This window comes from Drosophila mojavensis, unplaced genomic scaffold, assembly GCF_018153725.1.
Source record: "Drosophila mojavensis isolate 15081-1352.22 unplaced genomic scaffold, ASM1815372v1 contig_19, whole genome shotgun sequence".
Lineage (NCBI taxonomy): Eukaryota > Metazoa > Arthropoda > Insecta > Diptera > Drosophilidae > Drosophila > Drosophila mojavensis.
The window spans coordinates 5,724,927-5,745,088 of record NW_025318726.1 but is presented as its reverse complement, the minus strand read 5'-3'; the positions used below and the strand labels follow the sequence as shown (position 1 = coordinate 5,745,088).

At 34.9% G+C, this 20,162-nt stretch overlaps 1 protein-coding gene across 1 annotated transcript in view; it reads right to left on the bottom strand.

Annotated features, from left to right (window-relative positions):
- LOC6572004 (homeobox protein Nkx-2.4) overlaps window positions 1–1,651 on the bottom strand; it is a 43,945-nt gene extending 42,294 nt beyond the window's left edge. Inside the window, exon 1 of the mRNA XM_001998122.4 lies at window positions 1,300–1,651. The gene's annotated coding sequence lies outside the window, so the exon portion shown is untranslated. The remainder of the gene's footprint in view (window positions 1–1,299) is intronic.
- Between the last annotated feature and the right edge of the window lie 18,511 nt (window positions 1,652–20,162).

The following is a 20,162-nucleotide window of genomic DNA, read 5'->3' as shown; positions in this document are numbered from 1 at the left end:
TCCGTCCGTAATAACGCCTAGATCTCAGAAGTTATAAGAGCTAGAGACTTGAAATTGGTAATGATGCCATACGCAGTACAAGTGTATTATTTTCGATAACTCATCCGATAACTTTTTTATCGAGAATAACCTAAATTTTGAATTGTTTTTGTTTTCGGCTTAGAGACTTCAGATTTACTGCGTATATATGTACATTTGATGATTACAAAGATTTTGTACCACGCCCCCTTCGCCACCAATTCGTATTTCAAGTACTAGAGTACTTGTGCTTTGGAATGTACACACATTTTAACCATGTGATCACTCTCTGAACGTTTCATTATGATTGTCCATCTACAAAAGAAATTATTCAACAAATAATTTCTCATAATATTTCTCACACTGCAGTGCAGCCCAAGCGCTGCCGCTGCTAACTTCGCAGTCAGCAGAGCGCGTGATTATACGTGCCTGTGGATGCGTGTACATGCATGTGTGCATAAAAGAAGTGCAGAATGTTTAGAATATCAGCTTAAAGGGTTCAGGATATCTCCTAGTCGAGCAGTCTCAACTAGAGTTATAGAAAAAATACTAGACGGACAAGACTATATCGTCTCAGCTCATCGTGCTATATATACTTTAAGGGGTCTGCGATGATTCCTTCTGCCTGATACATACTTTTAACAAAACCATTACACCCTGACTTCCCATTTTCAATGGGTTCAGGGTATAAAAATGGTCTTGGCTTATTGTGCGTTTTAGGAAGCTGCATGGGCAGCACATTGGCTTACTACGAGGAGTTAATTGTATTTAATTATAATTGTAGGTAAATATTACTATACAGAAGTGGGTAATTGCCAAAGCAATCATAATTCTTGGTTTCAAAAGAAGCAATAGATGGCTCGGTTGACAGAGCTAAATCGACTCAGCTCGTCGGGAATATATCCAATTTATGGGGTCTGCTACGCATCCTTCTGCCGGTTAGAGACATTTTTCTATATTCAATGGGCTCTGGGTATAAATACAAAACACTAGGGATTGGAAAAAAAGTTAAGTTATACTTTTTACGGCATATCAATGTATGCACGGTTATTCTGACTGATTAGAAAAACTGTCTCTATATACTATATATAGAGACAGAGAGAGAGAGAGAGAGAGAGAGAGAGAGAGAGAGAGAACATACCTACATTTAAAATCATACTAAATGCGACTCTTTTTTAGTCCTTTACTTAGTCAGTAATTGATCAACATAAGGATAACCAAGTATTTAGAAAAGTGTTCAATTTTTTATTGCTTAACAATGCCAACCCATATTTTTCTTACATTATTCATTATTGTTCACTTATTTTGAATATTCCTTGAAGCATAATTATAATTTCACAGCTCAAATTAGTATATGAATAAACTTTTTGTAATGATAATGCTATTATATAGTATGATTGATATTTTAGCACCAGTATTGGCATAGCTCTAATCAATTGCTTAGGCTCATTATATAATTTTGATTAAGCACTAGAATATGTAACACTGAAAATTTGTATTTTTGCTGCACAATATATGTATAGTATGTAAATTTAAAGACATATAAGCCCACGTCAGTGAATTTATTATGAATATCCACTCGACACGATTCCGTCAAATGAAATAAGAGGTCTGAACAGTACTGACGAGTACTCCTCAGATGGCTTCTGGATAGCCCTCGAATAAGTTTTTCCTATTAACGATAACTCTGTACTGTTGGTACTGGCTACACACTTCGTTGAACAAAACAAACATCAAAATATTGCTTATTCATTTTAATGATACTAACCAATAAGAGAACAGGGAAACCATCCGTGGGCTGGAATCTGAATTCAGAGCTAACTGGCTTGTGACAGCTTCAAATAGTGCCTGCCCACTTTTAAGTATACATATTTCACTCGCTCTTTGAAATTCATATATGAATTCGTATTGGTTAAAAAGAGATGACTGTTGTTATACCAATATTCTTTGCATCGCCACTCCTTTTATGTACGTTCACCAATCGAAAATGACTATGTTTCAACCCTCATGCGGCTTGAGGTCGCATTTTTGGAATTAGTTTAGGAATGTTAAATGCATTCTTAAATTGTTAAATTTCCCCTTACCGTGTATCTAACAATAGAATTGCTCGCTAAGCTTGTATTTTCACACAACGCAACAATGCTTCCACATTTAAGAAGTACCAACTCGAAGTCGTGTAATAATTTGGGACTGGTTTGTGTGGACCGTGCTTATATAATGGCACTGATATAAAAAATTAGAGTATCTTATATCAAATTGCTATATAGCAAAAGTGCTCAATGTTGAATTTAAATAACAATACTCAATAAATTATAAATTAAGAGCTAAGTTTTTCACTAAATTAAATCATTATATTTAGTATTTCCATTTTTAATTTATTGTAATTAAAATGCATACCATACACCTAAATAATTTTGTCATAATTAATTAATTTTTGGTATTTTTGAAAAAAAATAAAAAAAAAACCAAAAAAAAGGGTAACTTTAGGAACGCAATCTGGAAATGGGATGTGAGCAAAACAAAAAAAAAAAAAAAAAAAAAAAAAAAAAAAAAAAACAAATTGTATTTCCCCCTAAATTTATAGTAGTCACAATTTATTGAAAATAATGGGCACACTCGATTTCTTCAGTCTGAAAAAAAGTTTAAAATACGAAAGGTTTTTATTATTGTTATCCTTCCTACAGATGATAAAAGTAAAAAAAATTTATCAATATCATATGTAGGTGGTTAGAAATATTCATTGCTCAAGTGATGAACGCAGAATTGCTAAAAACCTTAGAAGGAATGGCAAATCTTTGCGAAACTGATGAAAAGATCTCTTAATTTTGGGAAAAATGCTTTAAGGGTGCACAATAAAATGGAAACACGTGGACGTCCATTAAAAACCACACTAGAACTGCACCATCGCATTATATGAATTGCAAAATCCGAGCCGTTCAATCTCGTTGCGATTAATTTGACTTTGCATTGTTTTTGAATTTCCAGCCGCTACACTGACTTTTCATTGCTATATGACGTCATAACAATAATGTAATTTCGTTTTAATTACTTTTGTTCGAAACGACGCGGTGGTGCTGTAGGCAGAAGCGCCGGCGATTTAAGTTATTTTGATAAACATGCTATTTGGCTTGGGTGCGAGTTCAAATCCCGCGGAAAACTCTTTTTTGTAAATTGCAAATTTTTGTTTTTTCAGATTCTTTTATAATATCTTAATATCTATTAAGCTTATTTGTACAAATTTACAAATACATAAATAGATGGCTGACGCACATACTTGCCGCGATTCGGGCATTATAAATGCCTATTGCCACGCCCTTAGTGACCGTAGATTCAGATCTTAGATCGAGCAACCGTTAACCTAAATGCAAAATTTCAAAAAATGTGAAAGTTGTAGGGTATTTTTCGATTTGCCACGCCCCTAAAGAGGCGTAAAAATTATTTTTGAACCATCGATAGAGGAGGCTCTTAAAATGTAGGAGATATAAATTTTTGCGTGTTGCCACGTCCCCTATGGGCGGACACACATATTTCTACCATAGCTCGTTTGACTTTGGTGGTCAGCCCGCATATATATACCAAATTTCAGGTTTCTAGCATCAACAGTGCCTAAAATATAGCAGAATTACAAAAATCACTATATCTTCAGGTCCGATTTGCCACGCCCCTAGTAGGCGTATATATAATTTTTTTACCCATCTTTATAAAGCTCTCGTGCAAAATTTCAGCATTCTAGATTTACAACTTTACAGTTTTATCTGATTTGCCACGCCCCCAATGGGCGGAGATATATCCGCCATAGCTCGTGATCTTTGGTGGTCGACGCAAACCTACATACTAAAATTCAGCTTTCTAGCTCTTCAACTAACATGATTTCTGATATACCGGAAAATGCATTTTCCGATTTGCCACGCCCCTAGTGGAAATTTTAACACTTTATAAATCGGAGATATACACGAGTATGTGCTCCAAATTTCAAGTCTCTAGCTTCAATAGCGCCGAAATAAACTGCGTTCATACGGACAGACGGACGGACAGCAAGACGGACATTGCACAGGACCAATATACTCATAACACTTTCGTAAATGAGTATAAAAATGTTTTGCTAAACTAAACTCAAAAAGTTTCATTTTAAGGGGTTTACCCATTATTTTCATCATGAGTGTATATATATCCTATCCAAATATACATTATTGTAAATTTTCAAGCAAATAAAGGTAATTTTAGGTCCTGAAAAACATAAAGTATATGCAAGTAATATTCTCAAACTACGTCTTTCAATTTGGACCTAAAGCTGTTAGCTGTCCAAGATCGAAGATATTATTAGACAAGGAAAGGTAATAAATAAAAGAAAGTGAAAACAGACGTTATAAATCACTTACTATATCATCGTATTTTCGCAAAAGTTATCATGCAATGCCTTCAATACAAGGACAAATAAAAAGCAATAACATTTCATATAAATTTGTTTGAAGAATATTAATTTATTGTATTTATATATATTTCATCATTTAATATATTAAGTTCTTACATCTTATTTCACTTTTTGTGATACCTACAGATTTTTTGTGAATGATTTCTTCCAATAACTTAAGAGTTTAGACTAAGAACTAGGACTTTTATACTTAGATATTAATTTACACAAATTACAGGATAAACATGACAACATGGCTTATACGATGACAAAATTATTTGAGGGGAAAATCAAAAAAATAGAACACCCCAGGATTATTTATTACAAGCTAAATAAAATTAAAACTAAACGGCAATACCATGTATATATTTCGAGTCCAATTTTATATCTGTTGTTGACACGTAGATGTCCTTCCCTTTTTTTGTGAAAAATATTGCCTTGGTTGGATAGATATACTTAGCCATAAAGTATATATATTCTTGATTAGGGCGACGAGCTGAGTCGATTTGAACGCGTCGATCTCAGAAGATATAAAAGCTAGAGCCTTGAAAATTTGTTTTCCTAGGTCCGTCTATACCACGCGCATATCGAGTTTTGCTTTAAATAGTTTTAAAATAAGTTTTAAAATGTTATCTCCTACATCCTTAAAGCTAGTCTCCATATACAATTTCGGTTTTTGTCAAAATTTACCCCCACCCCTAATTCACACCCTCACCATCACATTTGTAAAAGGCGTTTTTAAAATACTAGGGACTTGTGCTTTGGCAAATACATGCATATCTATGTTATATTCATAATTCACGAAGAAAAGTTATTAAACAATTAAGTTCCCATAGTAAGCCACCACTGCAGCCAATGCGTGTTTATGCGTGCGTGCGTATGTTTGTGTGTGCGCGTTTGTGTGTGCATGTGCGAATAATTATTGAAATATCAGTTGCTATTTGAGAGACCATAGAGAGAGAGCATAAAGAGAGACAGAGAGTGAGTAAGGGAAATAGAGCTCATAACCGTACTTCATTTGGGAACGTGTGCATTTCGTGGCAGCGGTCGCAGAGCACTGATTTTGTCGTGCTTTATTTTCACTACTTGAGCCTCAAAAGACCGAGTCGAGCAAATACGAAGTTGTCTGGTTTCTTCAGCGCATTTTTTAATCGTTGAAAAAATTTGCTCTAGATGTCTAGTCTATGTGTTCTCTGGTTAGTGATACAACGTAAATTTGAAGACTCCAGGCCTACAACTGCTCCAATTGGGTTGAAAAAACAAAGTCGATCTTTCGGATGAGTTATCCAAAGAAATAAGATAAACTTGTACTGCCTATGGTATACACGAGTATGCATGCCTATTTTTATTTTTTTCTAGCTCTTACGGACGGACGGACAGACGGGCAGGGCTATATCGATTCAGCCCGTCGTGCTGATCAAGAATATTTATACTTTATGGGGTCTGCGATGATTCCTTCTGCCTTTTACATACTTTTCATAAAACCATTGTACCCTGATTACCCATTTTCAATGGGTTCAGGGTATAAAAAAAAAATAACATCGAATCCTTTAGAATCCGCGCCACTGCTTTGCTTGATCAGCTTGTAGCTAAAATAGAATAACTTAATAACAGAGCGTCATCTGAAAAAACTACAGTAATGGCTAGAAATTCTTAGAATACGCTAAAAGGCGCACTTCTGTCTGTACGCATAGAATACACGATGAGTGTGTGCACATGTATAGGAAAATCGCGCTGATCTGCTGCTAGCTTGGAGCTGGTATCCAAAATATAATAAAAATCAAAATTGTATAATTTATATATTAACTAGCTGGCCCGGCAAACGTTGCATTGCCCTATCCATTATTTCTAGGTAAAAAATTGTTGAAAGCTATGTTGTTCAGGTTGGGATACACTCTGATTAATTTATTAATCGGATTTTAATTCAAGCACCTTGTGGTAAACGACATTCTTCGTTTTTTGGTCAGGTGCAAGATCAAATATTGCGGATGGTTTGCCAACACGATAGCATGCCACGTACAATTGACCATGAGAAAAACACGCATTTTCTAGATTGAGGCCACAAATAAAACAATGATATTCGGCAATACTTTGTTGATAAGCTCATCTATTGATGAGACGAAATTGCAAAAATTTTGAGGAAATGAAATCAAGCCACTCGATTCTTCAACAGGAATACGGTCATTACCGATATTCAGCAATTGCTTCGAGAAATCATCAGCAGATAGATCGTTCAACTATGCAACTCTCATATTTACAGACAGTTGAAGTTTGGTTACATATCGCCACAGATTTGATGCTTTGAGGCAAGCGTTTATTTCGTCGGCAGCAGAAGATCTTGGCATTATTGGTAGAGTTTGTCGGAAATCGCCAGATAATAAAATCATTGAACCACCAAAACATCTCGAGTCATTGCGCAGATCTTTTAATGTTCGGTCTAGTGCTTCCAATGCGCGTTTGTGCGCCATTGTGTATTCGTCCCACATGATAATTTTTGCTGCTACTAAAACTTTGGCCATTGAAGTATATTTGCAAGAAATTGTGCTGTGAATCTTCAATTGGTTGCAATGATCCAATGCGATGGCAAATCTGGCCTTGAATCTTTAAATTCAAAGCCATAGTTATAGTTAGATTTACAAAAACACTTTTTACAGAAATCTAACAAACTACATTATTTCAAATATTTTTTTTTATGATAATAGAAAATAAAATTTTTAACGTAAATTACCTTAAATGTCGGATTATATCCGTCTCCAATAATTTCCGCCCCAAATGAAGTCATTTGGAAACAGGCATTGTATTTTTGAGTGGTCGCTAGAAAATGTCGTGATTCTAGTGTTTCGCCATAAAGCAGGGAACGCAATGGCTCTGGTGGCGGGACCACTAATGGCAATGTCACTTTACCACTAAGGCAGCACAAACCGGGCGTTTCACCAGCAAACTTCAATGCGCCACAATGCTGGCAAACAACGCCCATTGGACCAATGCAAACTAAACGATTCAAGCTGTAGTCAATGGTGCAATCATATTGAAACGCTGCTCGATTCAAATCAATCCTTGAACCATTTCTTATTGCCGTTTCACGGGCTACCTCTCTTTGAGAAGCACGAATTAAGGCCCTTCTTTGCTGGGTACTAACGCGGCGCCTATGCCTAATTGCATTATGGGTCCGCCGGGAAAGATTAGATCTTCTAGGACGCGGCATTTTTATCAATAGTAACACTGAATGTGCTCTCGCACAAAGCAACATAAAACAATCGAGAAATATAAATACAAATAATTTACACAAATTTATGTTTGAGACAAACAAATACCTGAACTTTCGAGATATTTAGCTTCTGTACGCACGTATTATTTTTATCAAATGTGTTTTTTTTTATGAATAGTCAGTTTCGCCTGAGGCTGTGTCGTAGACTGACTGACTAAATTTTTTTATTTACTTCTATACTATTGTATAATATGAGAGCAGGACCGAAAACTGTCACTGTTATCAAGCCTACTGAGTATCAATGGAAATTTGAATCTTGAGGGAAAAAACTGCGTTTTTCAAGTATTCGTCAAATTTTTTCAGTATTTTTAAGATCTACTATCCTACTCGTGGCGGAGACAAATCCAACAAATCAAAAACTATGAAAATTGGTCCAGCACATATCAAGTTATAAGTCTCGGAACACTTCTACATAACTCCCTTTTAATTTTAATGGGACTAGGCCCTGCTTGCTGCTATGCTTGCGCACTAGAGACTACTTGTTTATTAGTTTGGTTCAGGGTAGTATCTAGTCGAGCACTCTCAACTAGAGTTTTCTTACTTTTTCAAGTTCTGCTTTATTTTGAGCACTGTTAATGGTAGAAACTTGAAATTTGGTATATATACTCGGATTGGTCACTATGCCACAGGCGTGGCAAGCCGCAAAAGTTTATATCCTATAAGCTTCAAATATTTGTATATTTTTTGTATACATCTCCAATAGTTGAAGTGCTAGAAGCTTCAAATATTTGAGTTACTGGTAACCGCCTCTGTCGATGACCCAAAAATAATTGTTTCGCCTCTTTAGGTTAATTCTAAGAACTGGCCAAAAATTATGTATCTATGCCCAGTGAGAGCGTGGAAAACTGAACTTACTACAGTATTAGATCTTGAAACTCAAACTTTCGTTAAAAACGATTAAATGTGTCATTTGTCATTCGGATTTATAAAACTTATCTACAAAACCGAATATTAACGCTAACAATATGATCATTTTACTTTAGTAAATGATTATAAAGGGAATGTGCATTTTTCGGTACGCAAGAAATCATATTCAAGAGCTAGAGAATTTAAATCAAAATTTGGAGAATCTAGCTCTAATTATGAATAAGATATATGAGTTTCTGTTAATGATACATACAGGAAAAGGAGCCGTGGAAGACCCCATAAATTATATTCTTGATCAGTGCGGCGAACAAAGTCTATTTATCCCCGTCAGTTTGTCCGTCCGCCCGTCTATCAGTTATATCTCATAAGATATAAGAGCTAGAGACTTGATTTTCCAAGGTCGGTTTATATGAAATTCTATAACATCGCTACATAGATAAACTCTAAGATCAATACAATAAACTTCCTATGTATGTATTTGCAAACTCACAAGCTTCTAACATTTTAAAGCTTTACACCAATTTAGGGTAAAACGAGAGTGGTATCGAAAATATGTTAATTACAAAATTGTCCTATTCTTTACATGGACCCACAGAAAACATTTTGAATCATTATTAAATAAGAAAGCTCTTGATTTAATATCCCATTTTCTCCGTTTAGAAATATAAAAAAACCCCGTAGTGTCTCTGTATTTATAGTGTAAGACTGCTCTGCGCTCATTTTGACTCAGTTAACTGGATATATATTTTTTATAGGGTGTGCCATTTTCTGACTGTTGCATACACTTTCTCAAAATCAATATATGTACCCTGATATCCGAAAAATCTAAAGAATTGGGTACGTCTACTAAATAATTATACCCTTAACTCATTGAAAATGGGAAATTAGGTTTTGTTAAATGTATGTAACAGGCAGAAGGAGGTATGGCAGACTCAATAAAGTTAATATATTCGTGATCAGGGCGACAAGCTGAGTCGACTTAGCCCTCTGCATATTTATTATATATTTTTTAGATACGTGTGAGATTAAAAAGCTCTATCAATTGTCCATCCCTTTAGTGAGCATGATGAGAAAATTTAATACACGTGGGTTAGTAACATGTTCTAATATTTTAAGCAACTGGGCGCGTAATGTAGGGTAACTCCTTCCTTTCTTAAAATTTTGATGATGTTATGGTTTAATTTAATTTTCATATTACCAGGAAGGCAGTTACTCCTAACAACGACATTGACAACACATAATAAGCTCAGTTACCGGACAAGCGCAAAAAACACCCCTATTCATTGAGGCTTGTGACGATAATATATATTATTGTAGTCTTTCTCCGGTTTTATTTTACTTATCAATTGTACATAATTTTTTGTGACTTATTCTATATGTGTATATACATGACGGAAATAAAATTTTTATAGCAAGAAACTTTTCGGTAAAAATTAAGCGACTGAAATGAAAACATAACTAACAAGTATTTTAATATTTATTCGCGCATTTCTGTTTACACAAGAAACACACACATACGCACGCATACATAAACACGCATTGACTGCAGTGGTGGGTTACTATGGGAACTTAATTGTTTAATAACTTTTTTTGTGGATGGACTATTTTCAAAAAACTTATAGATTATAAATATGACATAGACATGTATGTATTTGCCGAAGAACACGTCTCTACTATTTGAAATACGCCTTATACAAATATGCGGGTAAGGGGGATAAATTTGGGAAAAAATCGAAGATGTAGGAGATAAACTTTTAAAACTGATATTCGATAATATTTTAATCGATAAAAAAATAACGGGATAAGTTATCGATATTTAAAGCAAAACTGGCGTTCAAACAGACGGACAGACGGAGGGACGGACAGACGGACAGAGCTAAATCGACTCAGCTCGTCGCCCTGATCAAGAATATTTATACTTGGTGGGGTCTGCATGATACATAAATTTCAACAAAACTGATTTCCTGATTTCCCATTGAAAATGGGAGCTGAGTCGATTTGGCCCTGTCCGTCTGTCTGTCCGTCCGTCCGTCCGTACGTCCGTATGTATTAACGCGTCGATCTCAGAAGATATAAGAGCTACAGACTTGAAATTTTGTTTTCCTATATGTATATCACGCGCATATCGAGTTTTTCTCTATATATCGATTAACTACTTCCGATATTTTATTATCGATTAAACACCATATCGAAAGCTAGCTATTAAATTATTTCTCCTACACCTTTAGAGCTAGAGCTTGCAAATTTTAAATGTTGACTTATATGCACTTTACATATTTTCAATTTTTGTCAAAATTTACCCCCGACCCCTAGTTCACCCCCTCTCCCTCAACTTTTGTGAAAGGCGCATTTCAAATACTAGGGACTTGTGCTTCGGCAAATACATACATATCTAAGTTATATTCATAATCTAAAAGTTTCATGAAGATAGTGCATTCACAAGAAAATTTATTAAACAATTAACTTCCTATATTAAGCCAACACTGCAGCCAATGCGTGTTTATGCGTGCGTGCGTATGTCTGTGTGTGTGTGTGCATGTGCGAATAATTATTGAAATATCAGTTGCTGAAAGGGTTCAGGGGATCTCGTAGTCGAGCAGTCTCGACTAGAGCTTTCTTACTTGTTTTTAGTACATTACCACACAAATGGCGCATAATTCATGTCTTGCGTGAATTTAGTAATGTCCACTTACATACATACATATTTATGCATATGTAAATACAGAACATACACACAGTTATATCTATGTATTTGTTGTATTCAAGCAGAAATAAACAAAAATGAGTGCAAAGCTATACAAGCAGAGCACTTGTCTTTAAATCCAAGTATACAGTAAATTATGCGAGCTTAGTTTACAATTATGGTTGCCTTTTATGTTCCTTGAGCTTTCTTTGAAAACCCAAGTCCGGCTTACGATTATTATTGATATGAAAGATATTGGTTAAGAAATATTAATTATTAAGACATTTTTTTATAAACATGTACAACAATAACATATGGTATATACATATGAATATAAGTTTACTTAACTTACTAATATCCACGAACTTGGTAAAATCGACTCAGTTAGACGTCATGCATCTACAGAATACCACAATACTTTGAATTCCCATTTGTCGGGGTATAGCCAATTTCCATTTAGGGGTGACTTATGATTTTGATTGCTCTTTCTGCTTATTTTAATTTGTCTGAAGATCTTAGTGAACATAATCATTCAACTGAAAAATTATGTCGTGCTGAGTTCTTGAAGTTCAATTCATCCGTTCGACTGGATGGGAATATTTTTGTAACTCTCAAATAATTGCTGAATTGGAATCCTTTAAGTTTTTTAATATCCCAGCGTTACAATTTTTATGTGGATTACAATAAGAAAAGCTATTTATATTTTAATTTTGTTATAGCAGATACCAGTAAGTACACGAGTAGTACGATACTTCCATACCTTTATATATTTAAACCCTGAACCCATTGAAAATGGGAAATTACGGTATAATGGTTTTGTTAAAATTATGTAACAGACAGAAGGAGGCGTGGCAGACCCCATAAAGTGTATATATTCTTGATCAGCACGACGAGCTGAGTCGATATAGCCTTGTCCGTCCGTCCGTATGAGTGCGTCGATCTCAGAAGTTATAAGAGCTAGAGAGCTGAAATTTAGCATGCATACTCGTGTGTACCATACGCAGTACAAGTTTATCCGATAACTTTTTTATCGGGAATAATCGAAAAAATGATTTTGTTTTTTCAGCCTAATTTGAACACTTTTAGACCTAGAGACTTCAGATTTACTGTGTATATACAGTTGATCGATACGAAGATTTTGTAATTTACGGATTTTTGATACCACGCCCCCTTCAACCCAAATTTGTAAAAAAGGCACACATTATATGATCACGCTCTGAAAGTTTCATAAAGATTATATGTCTACAAAAGAAATTTTTCAACAAATAAATTCACAGCCCAAGCGCAGTCGCTGCTAACTGCGCAGTCAGCAGAGCACGTGATAATACGTGCGTGTGGATGCGTGCGTATGCATGTGTACATAAAAGAAGTGGATCATCGATAAAAGAGGTTACTAGTAAGTCTACTATCCAAATTTGAGCTTCTAGCTCTTATACAGTAGGAGATATAAACTTTTCGGTTTGCCATGCCCCCTGTGGAAAGACATATTTCCGCCTTAGCTTTTTGGTCTTGGGTGGCCCGACTATATATACCCAATTTGAAGTCTCTAGCATCAATAGTTTCCAAAATATAACAGAATTTTAAAGATCACTATTTCTTCAATTTCGATTTTCCACGCCCCTAGTAGTCGTAGACATATAATTTAATTAATCTTTACATCAATAACATTAGCCCACGTGCTAAATTTCAGCGTTCTAGCTATAAAACTCTTGGAGATCTACATTTAAAATCTCAGCTCTTCAACTAATATGATTTCTGGTATATGCATTTATCTTCGCCAGCTAGACGTGTGGCAAATCGGACCTGAAGATATAGTGATTCATCGAATTCTGCTATATTTTAGGCACTATTGATGCTAGACCTGAAATATATATATATCTCCTACAGTTTAAGAGCTAGAAGCTTCAAATGGATAGTTGAGTTACTGGTGGCCTCCTCTATCGATGCCCTGAAAAGAATTTTACCGACTCTTTAGGGGCGTGTCATATCAAAAATACCCTGTAATTGTTACATTTTTTGAGCGTAAGAATTCAAATTGCATTTGCATTTAGGTTACCGGTTGCTCTTTCTAAGAACTGGACAAAAATGAGGAGTCTACGGTCACTAAGGGCGTGGCAATCGGCATTTATAGTGCCCGTATTGCGACATTTATGCGTCAGCCATCTAATTAATCTAATTTGTACATATAAATAAGCTTAATATATATTCACAATACGGAAAGCAACATTTGCATGAAATTTAAAAAATACAAAAGAAGCTGAAATAACAAAAATTTTAAATTTACAAAAAAGAGTTTTCCGCGGGAAAAAAGCTCGCATCCAAGCCAAATAGCATGTTTGTCAAAATAACTAAAATGAAGATCGCCGGCGCAGTAATTAAAACAAAATCACATTATTGTTATGAAAAATCAATCGCAACTGAGATTCTTAGAATATGCTATAGTACGCATTTATACACATATGCAAATGAGCGCGTGTATAAGGCTAGAATGCTTTATGCTATGCGTGGAGACTTACATATATATACATATTTACATATATATGTATGTATATGCGTATATGCATTTGAGGTCTATTTAAGAAGAAACAAATTTAAACTTATAAAATTATTCGACTAAAAAAAAGATAAGTATTAAGTGTCATTCATTTAAGCTCGCACCTTCCCAATAAAATATCTATTTAAAACAAGTAAGAAAGCTCTAGTCGAGACTATTCGACTACGAGATCCCCTGAACCCTTGGAGTAATAGCTATTTCAATAATTTTTCGCGTCTTTCAGCTTACACAAGAAACACGCACACACACACATACACACACGCACGCACGCACGCACACACAGGCATACCTACACACACATACATACACACACACACACACACACACACACAAACAATTACATACATATACACACACAAGCATAAACACGCATGGGCGGCAGTGAGCGCTTACTATGAGAACTTAATTGCTTAATAACTTTTTTTGTGGACGTACGATCTTCATGGAACTTAGATTATGATTATAACATTGATATGCATGTAATTGCCAAAGCACAAGTCTCTAGTATTTGAAATACCCTTTTTACAAAAGTGAGGGTGAGGGGGTGAATTTAAGGGTGGGGGTAAATTTTAACAAAAAACGAAATTGTATAAACTGCATATAAGCATACATTAAAAATTTGGAGACTCTAGCAATAAAGGTGTAGAAGATATAATTTTATAACTGGTTTTCGATAAGGTTTTTTATCGATAAAAATACATTTAAATATCGATAACTTGCCCCATTATTTTGTTATCGATTAAAAACATTATCGAAAACCAGTAATAAATTTATATCTGCTACATCTTCAAAGCTAGACTTTCCAAATTTTTTATGTATACTTATATGCATTTTATACAATTTCCACTCTGACATCAGGCTTACCTGTTAAATATATCGAAATTGAAATTTTGAACCATACTAAATGTGTGTTTTTATTAATTTGGTTCAGGGTAGTATCTAGTTGAGCACTATCGACTTGAGATTTCTTACTTATTTTATTTTACAATTATTAATAAGTTAACTAAACTATAACATATTTTTGAATAATTTTTTGGACGGCCCATACCATATAACAAAGTTAGATAGCACAGAGTTGCTCTGTAAGAAAAAATAAAGAATGGTAAAATTATTGTAACTTGCAAGCTGCGCAACAAAAAGCAAAAATTTGATATAAAATAATTCCGAAGCCGAAATAATGAAAACAACTTTGCGTTGAAAATTTCAAAGAAGGAAAGAAACTAAAACATCCACGTCGTGCATTTAGAATATTATATTTTCAAATAGAATGGGAAAAAATATAATAATTTTCTTGGTTACTCATAAAATTTATTTTCTATTGAAATTTGGAAGCCGAAATATGAATTAAATTTTTGGAACATACTTCTTCCATTGTCAAATTGTACAATATTTTGTTGTCGTATATTTTAGCTAAATAAAATTATTTATCGTTGAGCAAATGAATAACAATATGGACGAAAATGTGAAAAATGTTATTTCTGCTCAAGTTGTCTAATATATTGATTTTAAAAGTAGCCGAAATCTAGGGTAAAAAAAAAAAAAACAGATACCCATGGATACCAGCTAATGAATAGCTGCTAGTATTCTTGAAGAAAGCGCATCAGAGGCTCGGAACAAAATTTATAAAAATGATAAAAGGTCGTCCGAATGAGCACCAGATTAAAACAAGTAAGAACGTTGCAGTCGGGCGTTACCGACTGCGGAATACTCATTCACATCCCATCAACACTTTAGTAGTTAAGTTTCGCTCTAATACTGTAGAATATACAGGTTTTTCCGATTTGCCACGCCTCAACTGGGCGTAGACACCTCATTTTTGGTCAGTTTTTAGAAAGAGATAACGGTACCCTAACTGCAAAGTTTGAATGCCTAACCTCAAAAAATGTATTTTCCGATATGCCACGCCCCCAAAGAGGCGTAAAAATTATTTTTGGGGAATCGATAGAGGAGGCTACCAGTAACTCAACTATCCCAATTTGAAGCTTCTAGCTATTATACTTTAGGAGATATAAACTTTTGCAGTTTGCCACGCCCCCTGTGGGCGGACATATATCCGACAAAACTTTTTGGTCTTGGGTGATCAATCCGAGTATATATACAAAATTTGAGGTCTCTGCCATCAATAGTGTCCAAAATATAGCAGAATTTAAAAAATCACTATATCTTCAGGTCCGATTTTCCACGCCCCCAATGGGCGTAGACTTATAATTTATCTTTAGACTTTATAGAATCATAGCATTAGCTGACGTGCAAAATTTCAGCATTCTAGGTTTACAACTTTAGGAGATACAGTTTTATCCGATTTGCCACGCCCCCAATGGGAGTAGATATATCCGCCATAGCTCGTGATCTTGGGTGGTCAACGCGGACCTACATACCAAATTTCAGCTTTCTAGCTCTTTAACTAACATGATTTCTGGTATATTGGAAAATGCATTTTTCGATTTGCCACGCCCCTAGTGGGCGGATCGGGAACATTTTAACACTTTATAAATCGGAGATATACACGAGTATGTGTTCCAAATTTCAAGTCTCTAGCTTCAATAGCGCCGAAATAGATTGCGTTCATACGGACAGACGGACAGACGGACGGACGGACAGACGGACAGACGGACGGACAGCAAGACGGACATTGCACAAAACCAATATACTGATTCACTTTCGTGAATGAGTATAAAAAAACATCACGAAGTCTTTCAGAGGGCATTAGACCTATTTGATCCATTTTTGTTGTCTTTGACTTCAAAAAAGACAAAGCTTTTCAAAATAATTAAATATCCAAGTGAAGTGGTATATTTGCTCTAATTGAGCGTCCTGAAATCGCGCCTCACCAAGGCACACTGGGCGGAACTGCCAAATAAGTAGCATAAAGTCGAAATTTTCCTGGGAACAATAATAATAATAACTTCATCAGTGATGCCGGTAAGCGGTCTTGGGGAAAATGCGTCTGAAGCCAACAAAATTTTACAAGCATGACCGGCTACTGCATGCTCGACACAATTCACGGATAATTAATAATATGATGGGTGTATTGCACAGATCCACTCTTCAGATCCCTTCATCTCTAGCATAACTTTTAGAAACAAAAAGCAGCCCGTTAAAAACTCAAACACATCCGCCTAATCTTAGATACGCCCCATTTTAATACCCTCCCAAGTATTCAACATTTAACTGATGATTACAGTTGTAATGATGATTGTGATGATGCAGATATCGATGATATTAATCGATATGCTTTGAATTAGTTGTACTAATTTTACAATAAATTGTTCGAATGAGTTTTATCGTCAAATACATAAATTAAGACCTGTTATTAAGTATTAATTTAATGAAGTCATAAATTCCTTTACTAGCTTAATACATAAGAGATTTAAAAATATCATGCTTATTAAAAATTGTTGCACCTTTTTTAAAGCTTTTACAAATTCATTTGAGATTACGTATACGCTTAGTTCCCATATACGGGATTTTCCCATATATCAACTTAAAATTTTGTATACATATTTGGATTGCCGTAATTATCAAATATACCAAGTTTCAGCTCGATATCAGGGTTTTTCGATTTTATGCCACTTATTTGGCAATTCCGCCCAGTGTGCAAAGATAGAATGAACAAGTAAGAAAGCTCTAGTCGAGACTGCTCGACTACGAGATCCCCTGAACCCTTTGAGCAATAGCTATTTCAGTAATTTTTCGCGTCTTTCTGCTGACACAAGAAACACGCACACACCCACACACACACGCATACACACACACACACACACACACACACACACACACACACAAACATACACACAGACAAGCACCCATGCATAAACACGCATGGGTTGCACTATGAGAACTTAATTGTTTAATAACTTTTTGTGTGGACATACGACATGAAACTTTCAGATCGTATTTATAACAATAATATGCATGTACTTTCCAAAGCACAAGTCGCTAGTATTTGAAATACGCCGTTTACAAAGGTGAAGGTGAGGGGGTGGATCGAGGGGTGGGGGTAAATTTAAAAAAAACCCGAAATTGTATAAAATGCATATCAATATACATTCAAAATTTGGATACTGTAGCTCTAAAGATGTCTACAGTCTCTAAATTTTCAATGTACATATATTTTTATGCTTTTCGGTTTTTGTTAAAATCCACCCCCTCACCCTCACCTTTGTAAAAGACGTATTTCAAATACTAGAGACTTGTGCTTTGGCAAGTGCACACGCATTATTTTTATAATAACGATCTTGAAGATCGTATGTCCACACAAAAAGTTATCAAACAATTAAGCTCTCATATGTAGTAAGCGCACACTGCAGCCCATGCGTGTTTATGCGTGGCTGCTTGTGTGTATGTGTGTGTATGCCTGTTACATACATTTCAACAAAACCATTATACCCTGATTTCCCATTTTCAATGGGATCAGAGTATAAAAAAAAAGCCAAATCATTAACAATTAGCTATATTGGCATCTGACCTTCACCGGGAATTCTGGTTAGTTTGAAACCGGTATCCAAAATATAACGAAACTCGAAATTATATACAATTAACCTGAATATATATTTAAGTTTTTGAGACTCTAGCTTTAAAGATATTACATACTTTTCAACAAAACCATTATACTCTCATTTCCCATTTTACATATTTTTGTAAAGAAACTCTATACGCACGTGACAAACGATTTGCCACGCTCCTAATGTTAGTAGATATATCTGCCATATTTTATGGTCTTGCATGTTCAAACTGAATATAAATTTTCAATTAAAAATCTCTAGCACTCCAACTACCATAGTTTGCCGGAATATGCAATTTTGCCGCTTTGCCACGTCCCTTAGTACCCCAAGCTTTAATAGCGGCATTTATAATGTCGAACAGACAGAAGCATAGAAAACAAGACGGTCATTTCACAAAACCGATGCACTCAGCAATCATAGTCGGTCCGGATAAAACGATGGAATTGAAGTTACGTCATCATCAATACACGCACTCAAATTCTTTTATACATAGTAAATTAAATGTCGCTAAAAAGTAGCTTTGTATTAAATTGTATTCTCTAAATTGATACTCTAACACAATTATTAATATTAAGGAATTAAAATTTTTATGTGTAATCATATAAATATGTTAGAAAGAGATTTTTTGTTTTATTGGTGATATATATAAATATATATACATATATATATATATAAACATACTACAAGAAATATCTCTAGAAGCACCAGTAAAACAAAACATATACATATGTATGTATTCCACAAAATGATTACATGATGCTGCTCAATTTGTATGGGGGAGGAGCATAAGTAAAAAACAGTGGTTGAGTGCTGCGATTGGTCAGTTTCAAGTTACGCCTCTTTTGTAACTCACAAGGCTTCAAACATATGTACATGATGGTATGAAATAGAAACCGAATGTTTGAGCACACAATATGGAAAATATGTGATTTTTTGTACACATTTATATATGTACGTACATTTTTAAACTCCGATCTAATTAAATACATGCAACTTTACTCAAAAAAAAAAAAAAAAAAAAAGTAAGAAGACTCTAGTCAAGACTGCTCGACTAGGAGATACCCTGAACCCTCCAATCTGATATTCTAATCACTCTGCACTTCTTTTCGGCACACATACATACACACGCACGTATTAGAACGCGCTTTGTTAACTGCACAATGAGCATCGACTGCGCTTGGGCTGCGCTGCAGTGTGGGCAACATTATAAGAATTTATTTGTTGAATAATTTAATTTTTAGACGTACAATATTAATGAAACTTTCAGAACATAATCATATTGTTCAAATGTGTGTACATTCCGAAGTCTCTACTATTTGAAATACGCCTTTCACAAAAGGTGTGGGTGAGGGGGTGGATATAAGGGTGAGGGGTAAATTACAACAAAAATCGAAATTATGTAAAGTGCATATACATAAGTCATTTAACATTTGCAAGCTCTAGCTCTAAAGGTGTAGGAGATATAATTAAATAGCTAGCTTTCGATATGGTTTTTAATCGATAGTAATTAATCGATATATAGAGAAAAACTCGATATGCGCGTGATATACACGGACCTAGGAAAACAAAATTTCAAGTCTCTAGCTCTTATATCTTCTGGAATCGACGCGTTCAAACATACGGACAGACGAACAGACTGACGGACGAGCAGACGGACAGGGCTAAATCAATTCATCTCGTCGCCCTGATCAAGAATATATATACTTTATGGGGTCTGCCACGCTTCCTTCTGCCTGTTACATACATTTAACAATACCATTATACCATGATTTCCCATTGAAAATGGGTTCAGGGTATAAAAATAATGAAACACGTATTAATTCATGCATTTTTAAACGTAACGTATCCTTATCTTA